Raw genomic sequence first — 12675 nt, 5'->3', positions numbered from 1 at the left:
AATGCCCCGTTGTGAATGGACGATTGCTGGACGTGCCATGCTCTAACTAAACTGTTTATCTACATTCGGAAATCTGTTTAAAGTGAAAAAGGAATTTCCCATGTATGGGTCGTTGGTATAGTCATTGATATAGTACGTTTTGTGACACTTTCAATCTATATATACAAAAATGAATTGCTGTTCGTTAGTCTCGCTAAAACTCGAAAACGGCTGGACCGATTTGGCTTATTTTAGTCTTGAATTATTTGTAGAAGTCCATTGAAGGTTTAAAAGATAAAGATAAATATGAAAATGCTCAGAATTAAATAAAAATAACAATTTTAGTTTTCCTTTGATATGTCCCTCGTCGAACGAATTCCTTTTGTTTGTTTTAAGTTTATTTTATACAACAGTTTAGGTCTTTTATTTATCAATTGAGGCACTACGAAGTCTGCCGGGTCAGCTAGTATGCAATAAAATATTGGGATGCTGAAATTTAGACTAAAATCTCGCTTCTCTCGTTCTGTGGCGGTCGGAAATATTCAAATAAAAATATCTAGACAGACACATTTAGGCTTTAAAGTAGCCTGAAAACATTGCATAAACTATCTTTTATCTTATATTTTTTTATACGAGGTTCAAGCGCCTTAGTGGGCGCGCATGATATATGCAACTCGGTGGCCAAAGATAGATCTTTTATCTCACTGTTCAATTCGGATCTCCCACCCACGCAATATAAAGTGTAGAGCAAAAGGAAGCCGCTGGGGAAAAGGTAATATAATATAAATTAGGAATAGCTTGAGAGGTAATCTGTATTTTCAGATGTAACCCATTAAATATTGCATTTGTATGATGGCAAATTAAAAGCTGCAAGTACTCTCGTATACGGAACTTTACTTCTCCATTCAGAATTAAACGTTTGCTCAAGTCAATTTATATTATCCCATATGGCAGCATCACTCTGTATAATTATTTCCTATAGAATCAATTCAATTTCGCGAACATGGCAGACGTCCCCCGTTGCAGAACTCCGACATTGATGAATCGTTGCTATATAGACCAAATGTCTAGATAAGCCTAATTTATTACACTCTGTGTACATTACAACATAGTAATTAGACCGCTCTCGATTGCTTTAAAACTTGAAGGACGATATGATTAAGCTCAGATGAAAATATGTGTCATCATTTTAACTAACGTTTACATTTTTTTAGTTAAACCAATATTTAATGCTAAAGTGCTAAAAAAAAATTCTGAAGTCTGATGAAATGAAAAGACCCCTTCTTGTCTTAAAACACCAATTTGATAAAAACCGAAAGCATTACTTTACAGACGATTCGTTACAGAAAAATAAATTGAAGATAACAGCTTTCTCATTAAAAATATGAGATCATTAAATTTGCTGAAAGTTCTTTTCTTTAGGTGGAGCTCAGTAAGACGAGTAATGTTTCAATCGAAACTGCTAGGTTAAATCTAATCTAGCACTTGATCAAGTCATTCCGCTTATAGCGTCAATTGAATTCCTGTAGGAGAAACTGGAGTAGATTTGTTTATATGGAATGAAACGGGAAACAATAACTGTGCAAGTTGATTTCGATAATTTTTTCGACCGCAGACTGTTGGTCATTTGAAAGTGGGCTCTCATTTATTTATCATCATAATCTATCATTAACCTTAATAGTTTCCATCGGAAAAAAATAAGAATACTGCTAAAAACAAGAAAAATAATATGTTCTACAGAAACATAACAGACATGTGAACCCCATTTCGTATGAAAACAATGAGAACGAGATATTGTTAAAGGCAAATGAGTTGACGAGGCGATTGTTACTGCCTTTTAATTTGTAAAAATAGGTCGCACAGTTCGGTCGACGACCCACGCCTCCCATTATGAACCTCCTGGAACTGTCGTTAACCGTCCTCATTTATAAATTTCTCTATTATATCAAACGTAAACAGTAGTATAGTGGGAGACCGTAATATATGGTATTGATAACCCCGTTGACACATTAACGAGATGTAACAACGGATTGCTAAGTAAGGGCGATGAAAGGCATGGGCCAGGGGCGTTCCGAAGACAAAATTCTATTTCTATTTGAGAGACGTTGACCTATTCAATCTGAACTTTCTTAAAATACAACTAATACACACAATAACGAAGTACTTGCAATTATTATAATCTCGTCTGTTTGTACTGCTTTAATAAAGTTAACTAACCAAATTTGCCATTAATCCAATACATTTGCAGTTTTTTTTATTCTGATATTTATGCATTAAAAGAAATATGTGTCAAGATATATAAAAGGATAAATTGTATGTTATGTACAACGATAGTTACGAAATTTCAACTCGAACATATAATATAGAGTTATTATAATAATATGTTTGGAAGGCAGTGCCTTCTTTCAACTCTGTACCAGCTGAGGTCGTCGTATGACTTGGCGCATGAGTATTGATTTCTTTAAGGTATTTCTGACGTACAATAAGTTCTCGGGCTTATATTGATATCAAAAATATGTTTCTTTACAAGTATCTAAATCACGGGCTTGATAATGTTCAAATGAATCCCCATTCTACAAATAAAAAGATTATTTGTAATATTTTAAATTTAAAACATTATAACAAAGGAAATGAAACAGTGATTATTGACAATACATTTTCTACCTAATGAAATAACATTCCAGACACGCAAGCGAAGCAATTCTTTTCAATCGGGTTATAAAGAAAATTCATTGATTTTGTTGCCATAATTATATATGAAATAGCAAATATCGTAGATAAAGAACCTTTTTTACTACGACATTGAAATGAGTACTTAGTAATATTATTATGGGGGTGAGGGAGAGCGAGAGTCCTACCAAGTTCCGTTATCTCTCTCGCACGCCCGCACCTTCCCGTGGTGACGTCATATACTGATAAGTGTGTTCTTTTAACAGACTTCAAGAAGAGGTTCTCAATTCGAACCATAATATGTTTTTAAGCTATTTATAACAGTTAGTGCTTTAGTGTTTAGTGCTACTTAACCTGAATTTGAAAGCTTACTAACTGAAATATTACTAAGATCTAGTTAACATTAACAAGAATAAGTTGAGTTAACTACCCCATTGAAATGCTGTTTCACTAAGTCATCGCAATATCTTTACCTGAGAAATATTGCGCGATGTGTGTTTATAAAACTATTAAACGCCTCCTGTTTTTGATAAAACACAACAATCAAGAGAACAACGTACAAGCTTTTGAAGTTTGAGATCGCTCAAACACACATCGGTGAAACAAACTCTTTGATGTGTTCATTACGGTTTTCATAGCGGCATTTTAATTCAGGCGCACGATATAATTTCAAGGATAACTAAAAATAAATAATATTAAGCAAAATCATCATTTGAATCGCAATTATACGAACAAGCTAGTATGGTAAGTCACCTCGTGTCAAGGTAGACGAAAATAGTGCATTTAGCTCATCGGATGCAAAAACACTTATGTTTTTTATTAATTACCTTATATGGGCAAACGAAATCCACAAACCACCAAGTGTTTATTGGAACCCACATGCGTCACAACTCATAACGCAACAAGAATGTTTCGTGCTGTGTTCTTATGGATAGGACGTAATGTAAGCTCGCACGGATCATTATTACACCAGCATGCCTATTTCTGTTGCAGAGCAGACACGCGTTCCGGTTTCAAAGGTAAGACAGGTGTCATGTATACTGCAGATATTTCGATCTCATGTGTCATTCACGTTGTTTCTATGGGCCCGGTACCACGGTAAGTAGTCAAGTATATTGAAGCGGCCATAGATAATAAAATAAGAGCCAAAAAAAGTTTTTGAAACACAGTGATTTTATATAATTAAAAAGGTCATGGTGATAATTGATCGCTTTAACGTAGTAAGCATCCACTAAAGAAGAGGATAAACAAGAGATGAACGTAAGGAAATCCATTATTCAAAGCACAAAATTTATGCCCACTGCGTTTCTCGCCGAATCTTCTCAGTGGATCGCGTTTCCGATACGGTGGTAGATTCTGCGAAGCACTGCTCTTGCTAGGGGCAATGTTAGCAACGCCTCCTGGTTTGAACCCCGATAGCTCACCTTCAAGTTAGGGCTACGCTGACCTAGCCTCTCAAGCATAGGCAGGAAAAAAAAACAAATTTAATATATCTGAATCTGTATATTGATGTCTTTTTTTACCTCTAAGAGTACGATTTAGAGGTTAACATTTTGTGTGGGAGGCTCGTAACTCTTGGAAGAAGAAGCACAAAATTTAAAATTCAAGATTTTCGTATAAAAAACTTAATAAATAATACATATACAATATCTTCATTTACCCGTGCGTAATTTATCAAGTGCTAGGAAATTAATTGGTATAAAAAATATTATAAAAATAAATTTAAAAACTGCACATCAACATATACAATCATTAGGGTCATAATAAATAGCCTCTTCTTAGTTGCAATCTCACAATTGGGTTACGAAACGTCCACCAAATCCAGATTAAGTTACATATTAAGAAAACAAAACGATGTAATTTCAGCTGTGACCGCAACATTTACAGCCTGTTGCTCTCTTTTGGAACTGCCATAAATGTTAATTGTTAACAAAGCGGTGCTCGACTAGTGATTATTACGAAATTGACATTACTTAAAGGATCAAAAAAATTTAAATATGAAAAAAAAAAACCTTTTCATTCATTATTAAACCCCCAGTGATTTAATCATATCGAATAGTATTCATGCATAATATTACCATGTTCTTTTTTATTGCTTAGATGGGTGGACGAGCTCACAGCCCACCTGGTGTTAAGTGGTTACTGGAGCCCATAGACATCTACAACGTAAATGCTTGAGATATACGTTCTAAGATCTCGGTATAGTTACAACGGCAGCCCTACCTTTCAAACCGAAACGCATTACTGCTTCACGACAGAAATAGGCGAGGTGGTGGTACCTACCGGACAGACTCACAAAAGGTCCTACCACCAGTAAATATTATGTATATATAATGTTTAATAAAGACTTTATCGTAATAATATCTCGTCTTCATAAAAAACTGACGTTAGGTACATCATATACGCGCTTAATTTCCTGTCTTGTTTGTGACGTCGCCCTAAATTCTCCAAGTTGATAATGAAAAAGGCTTGTCGGCTTCGTTCGCTGTGTAATTTCAGTCCAAAGCTGCCTGCCGGGCGCGTTTGTTATTCTCTGTAATCACCAACGTTGGAATATATTACGGAGCTTCCCAGTTGACACGTACCGTCTATATTAAATTGACATGTTAATATTGCGACATCGTATTACACGTATTGTATTGCCAGTAAAATACACATTAATCTTTATAAATCAAAGCCAAGACGCTACACTTCTTAATTATTATTCATTAATTCAACAAATCTTTGGATTAGTTGAGATCATCACGCACATTGGCGTGCTTACGTTTTGCTTCCTTACGAGAAATTATTTTCGAAGCGCATTTTCTAAGTAGTTCAAAATTATTTTTAGTACAGAGTACCGAATTAAAGGAGAGAATATCTAAGTAGAAAAGTTCACGGGAGCACATCACGCTGGTTTCTTTGGGGAACGTGTCGAAAAGTTTTAATCTCGTACATTCCTCAGTGTGTTCCATTTTTAATGAATTAACATAGAACAAACGCTTTTTTTTTTAAGTAAAAAAAAACAGTTTTTCTGTTCAAAAACATCGCTTCCCATTTGCAAATTAGACGCAGCTTGTAATATTGTTAACGACTGACCGAACTGTCATCTATCATTAATCGATGTTTGCCCTGTCATATCGTAATAATCCTAAGATGAGATAGGAGGTAATATTGTATGAATGATTATAATTAGTCTCTCAGGTGGGGCGGGTTGCATCGACAGTGATTCGCCATCGCGTTCTCTCCAGGACTACGCCACATTTACGAGTTTCACCTCAGGTCAAGTTAACCCGTCGACCAAGTTAAATTTGTCGTGTCGCTGACCTAAAATAGAATTCACCAAAGTATGATCTCGTTATCGTAAAATTAAACCGCTATATCTTGACAAAGGTTACTATAGGTAAATAATCATTATTACTATATCAGGCAACGTCTTTTTCAAATGCATAAAATCCTTCGGGCTTCAAAAATATGTATCTATCTATTCTTATCACAGATATACTCGTGTCGAGCGTTTTTTGTTTTAATCCTATTGATGCAAATAAGGAAAAAAAAGTAACATTCCTAGTCACATTTACAAACTATTAAGTAATTGTTAATTTATAAATAAAAGATAAGTAAGTAGGCACTAATTGCCTTCAGTTATTTAGATAATTCGAATGCTTTGTAATTCAGTAATGACAGAGGTCTTATTATTTTAGTCACGTCGGATTTATTAGCCGGTTGGCAATAAAGTGGCCAGCTGGCATTTCATGTATAGTTTGAGTCATGGGATTAGCTACCGAAGTTGCTGATCGACACTCGTCGCGAGGGCGATCAAGATTCTAGAGACGGTTCGACGTGAATCGGCTGGGTAGGCCGGTGGCCGGATCGCTCGACTCGGGAGGCGACCGTCAGTTGCCGACAGTCGTCGCCCTCGTCAAGTCGTCAGTCAATAGTTCCGCGTCACTGACGACGACAGACGCTTACACTCCAACAAAAGATAATTTACATCGACCCTAAATATAAAAGGAAAGTGACTAACTAATTCAGTGAATAAATTTAATGTATTCCAGAATTTAGTGTTAGCAATTGATGTGTTAAGTGATCGAAAACACCAAAGTTTTGAAACAAAATCGTGTCGTTTTGGTTGCAATTATAGCAGATTTGTTAAGAAGTCTCAAGGTACGCATAGTTTTATGTTATATATTTTAGTTAACTTGTTTAACTTGATTAGAGTTAGTTTTGATAATTATAATTATAAATTATCGATTTTGAAGCAAATAAATGAAATACAGATTTGATTTCCTGTTTTATAGTAAAGATATTGTAAACAAAAAACTTAATAAAACTAAAACCCCCTTCAATCATGAAAACATTTAACAAATAGGTTTTATGACTGACGTTCATCAACATTTAAAAGATTGAAACGTGCGAAAAACCCTATTCATTCGTAACCCTAATAAAATTCGCCTATTGAAACGTGCCCTATTTTATACATACATAATAATACATATTGAGAGGGAAGCGCGCTGCGTTAGGCCCGGGGCGAACTCTGAGCAAAGATTAGTCTACAGAGGAGGGTTAGTTATGAAAAATCTTCCAAAATGAAATTTGGAGTTTCTATGTTAGATTTTGACGAAAATCTTTTAAGTCACCTTTATGGTTGGTCAAGCCTTGTCGAATATCTATATTTTTTACTTAAACGATAATCTATTGTTATTCCAATACAATGAACCCACGCAATAGCTTAGCGTCTAGAAAACGTTAGTTGCCATAACAACAGCGAGAATGCACGCATCTTGGTCATGCACTGTCGCTCCGCAGAGCTCTCTGTGCACAATTCCTGTTACGCACTGGACAAATGTCCCTATTAGTTTAAGACCATAAGTTTTAATCGATACTATAAATATGGTCCCGCGGTACGGTCAGCACCAACTAACGAATAAATTTTATTCTTGTGTGGTAGATTATGTATGTAATGTCCTTGAAGTTGAAGTTCAACTTACCTTATTCCTCATTCGTTCTATTTGGTTACAAAGCAAAATAGAATTTGTTTTACCTTAGGTTCAATTTTATGTTTACCTAATAAAGATTGATGCTTTTTTTGGCAATATCACAAATTTTTTGATTAACATATATTTCTTGAAAATCTCGTGTTGCCTGTTTTCCTTCTTTGAATTTACTGTAACCGAAACTTTTCCGACAAAAATTTTGTCCAAGTTTCATCACATAAGCATGAATGTCGTAGTAACGAATAGAGGACTATTTTTTTTTTTTTTTTATTGCTTATATGGGTGGACGAGCTCACAGCCCACCTGGTGTTAAGTGGTTACTGGAGCCCATAGACATCTACAACGTAAATGCTTGAGATATAAGTTCTAAGATCTCGGTATAGTTACAACGGCAGCCCTACATTTCAAACCGAAACGCATTACTACTTCACGGCAGAAATAGGCAGGTGGTGGTACCTACCGACCCGCGCGGACTCACAAGAGGTCCTACCACCAGTAAAAAACTAACTTGTAAAGATTCATTTATGATGATATGCACATAGAAAATAGATTAGATTCCATGGTAAAGGTATTATAATTATTATTGCGTACATCTAAATAAGTTTAATATTCTTTTTTTCACTATTATTTTTTATTTATGCAATATCCAAAACCTGTATCTAGTGTATTTAACTTTCTAGTTTTTACTGGATACTAATTCTGAGTAACTCCTAATGGTCGGAGTATGTACGCAATGTACCATCTTAGGAACTCTTGTTTCTTATTCACAATCCGAAGTAAAGAAAGTTACGCTTAAAATATATACATGTTAAAGATCCAACGCAAAAAACCTTCTCGTCGAACGAGACGAAAACTTGACATGTAACTTAACCAATTGAGTTTCTTGCTGGATCTTCTCTCTCAATTCCGATCCGATGGTAGATTCAGAGAAGCACTGCCCTTAGTAGGTGTTAGCAAACTCTCTCAGACAGAGCCCCTTGAACTCGCCTACCCGTCTCATAAAATCAGAATAGCCCTAATCGAACCTAGTAGTATTTAAGTAGGAAAAAGCAAAAAACAATCATTGACAATTGTCAAATAACAAGAAATGTACATTGCGGCTTATGACGTTACCGCTATCGCGGTCTAGAAGTACACGAGAGCGAGTGAGACAGACAGTACATCCACTCTCCCAACTAAGCTCCAGAGTTCGCCCATCCGTCCAGTTGTAGCTGTGAAGGCTTTTGGATCAACAGCAATTCTCTCCATTCAAGTATCACCACTTACATCTAATAATGAATTAATTTAAAAATGAACACAAAATTTTGTTTTGAACATTTAAAAAAAAAACATTCGTATTAACAATTAAACAATTCTGTTATTGGGAAGATTTTTTAAGAAATACATGTGGGACTGTGGTCGGTGTCATCGACCATTCTGCGGGTTTTGTTTTAAAAAATTAGATCGAAATGTAATATCAATTATTTCAATATCTCAATCATAATATTACGTTTGATACTAATTAAACTGTATCAAAAAATCTCGCTCTTCCATAGCATGCATTAAAATAATTACAGAATTATAGTAAGGTTTTTGTCGCAATATAATTTTCGATGTATGTGTGTGTTGTAAATTCAAGTAAACTAAAGTCGTAACTACGGCACGCCTTTGCTGTAATTATTGTTAAACATGACAATCGTTTGTTGAAGCAGTCAATCTCTGTTTTCACTTGTACGCAGTTACATTCCTCATATGCAGTTAAGTAACTAGCCCCAGTACATTCACAACTTAAAAGTAAAAACACGGGAGACAAATTGATTTTTCGTTTCTTTGTCGTAAATCAACAAAGCGTGTTATCCAATTTCGGCAAATCCTCTCACGGAGAGAGGGTGCGTTAGTGAATAAAGACGCTCTTAGAGCGAAAACTTCGATTACGCTACGCGCTCTCGCCAAAACACGCTTTCTGGATTTACTTCGTCACTTTGAATTTTTTAAGCTTTACTACAAATTGAAGTATCTTGAACAGCTTTTTAAATCTTTAGATTAACCAAACATATGTACGAGTATTTGATGTTTATTCATCGATTGTTATCCAAACGAAGTTTTTAATTTGCGTGTATTCGTATTGTTTTATTGTATTGGGTCTATTCCATTTATGCGCGGACTGGGGTAAGCCTCGCAATGCGTAATGTTCTATTCGTTAACAAAAATTCCTATTGACGTTAGACTGATCGTTATTGATATTGTAATAGTACCAGTATTTCATCCGGATAAGAACAGATTGATACATTACTTATAAAACAATTTATGTATAATGCCCTGATTTCAAATGTATATTACAAACGCGATCAACTCTGATAATCTATATCTATACTAATATACTAGCGACCCGCCCTCGCTTCGCTTCGGAAACATTAAAACACACATGAAAGCAAAAAAAAAATATTTAAATTTTTTTTTAAAAAGTAGCCTATGTTCATCAGGGACAATGTCGGCTTCTAATGGAAAAAGAATTTTTCAAATCGGTCCAGTAGTTTCGGAGCCTATTCGAAACAAACAAACAAACAAATCTTTCCTCTTTATAATATTAGTATAGATAAATCTACAGTGGTTTTTACGGATGTTCCGTTATAACTACTGAACCATGCATCCGATTGACTTGAAACTTGGTATCCATGTAGAAAATACATGCGCTTAATGGATAGGCTAATATTTATATTTGTGTTGGACTCTCTAATAATAATGACAATAAATAATAATGTTAATTTTAAATGCCCGGCGAAGCGGGCGAGTACGGCTAGTTCTATATAATTACTAATCCATTCTCTAACAATCTTTAATTTTATATATAATCATTGTAATGTTTAGCATTGAAACATTAGCTCGGATCGGTACAATAAATTATTATGAAACAGTGAAAACAAAGTTTAATCGAGCGTTAAATTATATAGGTTTTTTAGTATTCTGGCACCATTCCCATTTCCATGGTGACTACTAACCACTGTACAATTATTTGTTACAATTAAAATTTTTACGTGGAAACAAAACTTTAGTAAAGTTTATCAGAGAATGATATTGGCTTTAATTGGTACCGTTGTAAGAAGAACAAACGACAAATAATGTTGATTTCAAGTTTATATGAAAATATATAAACATTATTAATAAAAACAAAAAAACAAATGATGAAAAAATTTAATATTATATTAATTTACTATATAGCAAATTATAGACCAGGATTTGTTTCCGTGTATTTCATGCCAGTCATCGAAATTTCAAAAAAAAAAACAATATAAAATTACAGTGTAAAATTTAAAAAACAAATCGCATGAAGTGAGTGAAATCCGTTCAGAAGGTTGACAACCGGTTAGCAAAAATATGCGTTACGCACTTTCATTGCTAATTTCTTGTCAGAGGACTACTCGAAAACCGCTTGTAAAGTGCTTGGTGAAGATATTCTCACTGAACCAGTAATTTCTCCGACTTTTCCTGACATATCACAAGCCATTAAATTAATATGTTTTATTTATGCACTGAGTGTTGATTAAATAACATCGTTGTTGCACTGCTATGCCTTATTATGTATGCTTTATGTAACCAAGATCTTCTAAAATCACAGTACAAACAAAATATACTTCATTGCTATTTTCTGACACCCCGGTGTAAGCTGAATCGTACTGACTGGCTCTTCACTATGCATCCCTGGATTTTTTCGATTATTTTTTTATTACTATCTCTTCGTTCTAATTAATTATTTAAGCTTGGGAATATGAAGCTTATTTTCGAATAATTAAATGACTACATTAATGTATGTAATGTATTATTTGTAAATCTGATCTATCCCAGCCTCACTGCGGCATACCTTACCTTGCATCTTTTGTAAGATAAAGCAACACGAGATAGCTTAGCATAGCTGAATGTAGCCCAACGTAGGATATCTTTATATTGATTACTCAGCCTAATCAAGCCAACAAGTCAACAAACTTTATTATTGATTAAGCGAATGGGGTGGAACACACACTGATCCTATTAACTTCACTGAACTAAACCCATTATCTTATAAACTTAAGCATTCGCTATGCACTTAGTAATTTCCCCAGCGATTACAGTTAATTGGATCCTCTGCAACTATACGTACGTAGTTGGTGGTTTAAAATTCGTAGATTTTAATGTTGTCGATACAAATATACATAATTATATTAATTATATTATTATCATTGTACTCTCTATTTACTAGTATTGATAAATTGACTGCGATGACTACATAAAATTATTTGCTAGTCAACAAATGAACAAATGAAGTATCATAGCGTATTAAAAATCAAAACGGCAAAAATTATAATTTGCGTAATTACTAGTAGAACGTCTAGTGAGTTCGCACGGATAGGTACCGACCGCCCTGCCTATTTCGGCCGTGAAGCAGTAATGCGTTTCGGTTTGAAGGATGAGGGATTCTACTGTAAAAACGGAGACTTTGAACTCGTTGCAAGTTGGGTGTCGGCATTTACGTTGTTGATGTCTATGGGCTCCGGTAACCGCCTGACATAAGGTGGGCCGTGAAATAGTCCACCCATCAAAACACTAGAAAAAAATACAATAGAATCTTTAGCCATCAATAAACTGTAACAGGTTTTTTTAATTTTTATTAGAGCAATAGTAGTCCGAACTTTTTACACAATTAATCAATCGAGATTTAGAACTTTACAAATTATTATATCATTTTTAAACCTAGAAAAATGCAACGCTGCTTTAGTGAATCCGTCAGCCACAATTTATAACGCAGTCAATCGAGTAACACTAAGCTCGAACATACGACGTAGATCTGTTCTATGTCTATTTTTACATTACGGAGAACCATTCATAACGCTACTGAGCCGGCGGCACCATACCAAATCATTTTAACACGTATCCCGTACGACAAAGGTCAAAGCACCAGTAAAGTACGGATCAAATGCATTAAATATGACGAATCGCGAAACATCACTTCCAATCGGTCACGGTAATGTACAGTGCTTTCGGTGACATGAGTTAATTTGCCCACTGTATCCGAGCATCGACGCGTGAAGCCTCGCCC

At 34.8% G+C, this 12675-nt stretch overlaps 1 protein-coding gene across 17 annotated transcripts in view; it reads left to right on the top strand.

Moving 5' to 3' along the window:
* Dg (Dystroglycan) overlaps positions 1–12675 on the top strand; it is an 82709-nt gene that overhangs the window by 26425 nt on the left and 43609 nt on the right. For 2 of the 17 annotated variants that reach the window (XM_028172084.2, XM_089735106.1), the window contains exon 1: positions 3643–3668. The exons of 13 other annotated variants lie outside the window; for them this stretch is intronic. The gene's annotated coding sequence lies outside the window, so the exon portion shown is untranslated. Of the gene's footprint in view, positions 1–3642; positions 3669–6335; positions 6796–12675 lie in introns of those variants that run through there. 2 more of the 17 variants (XM_028172076.2, XM_089735104.1) reach the window with 1 other exon arrangement.

The sequence above is a fragment of the Bombyx mandarina genome, chromosome 19 (genome assembly GCF_030267445.1).
Source record: "Bombyx mandarina strain Sakado chromosome 19, ASM3026744v2".
NCBI lineage: Eukaryota > Metazoa > Arthropoda > Insecta > Lepidoptera > Bombycidae > Bombyx > Bombyx mandarina.
Note: the sequence above shows the minus strand (reverse complement) of the source record. Positions and strands in the feature narration are given on the sequence as shown.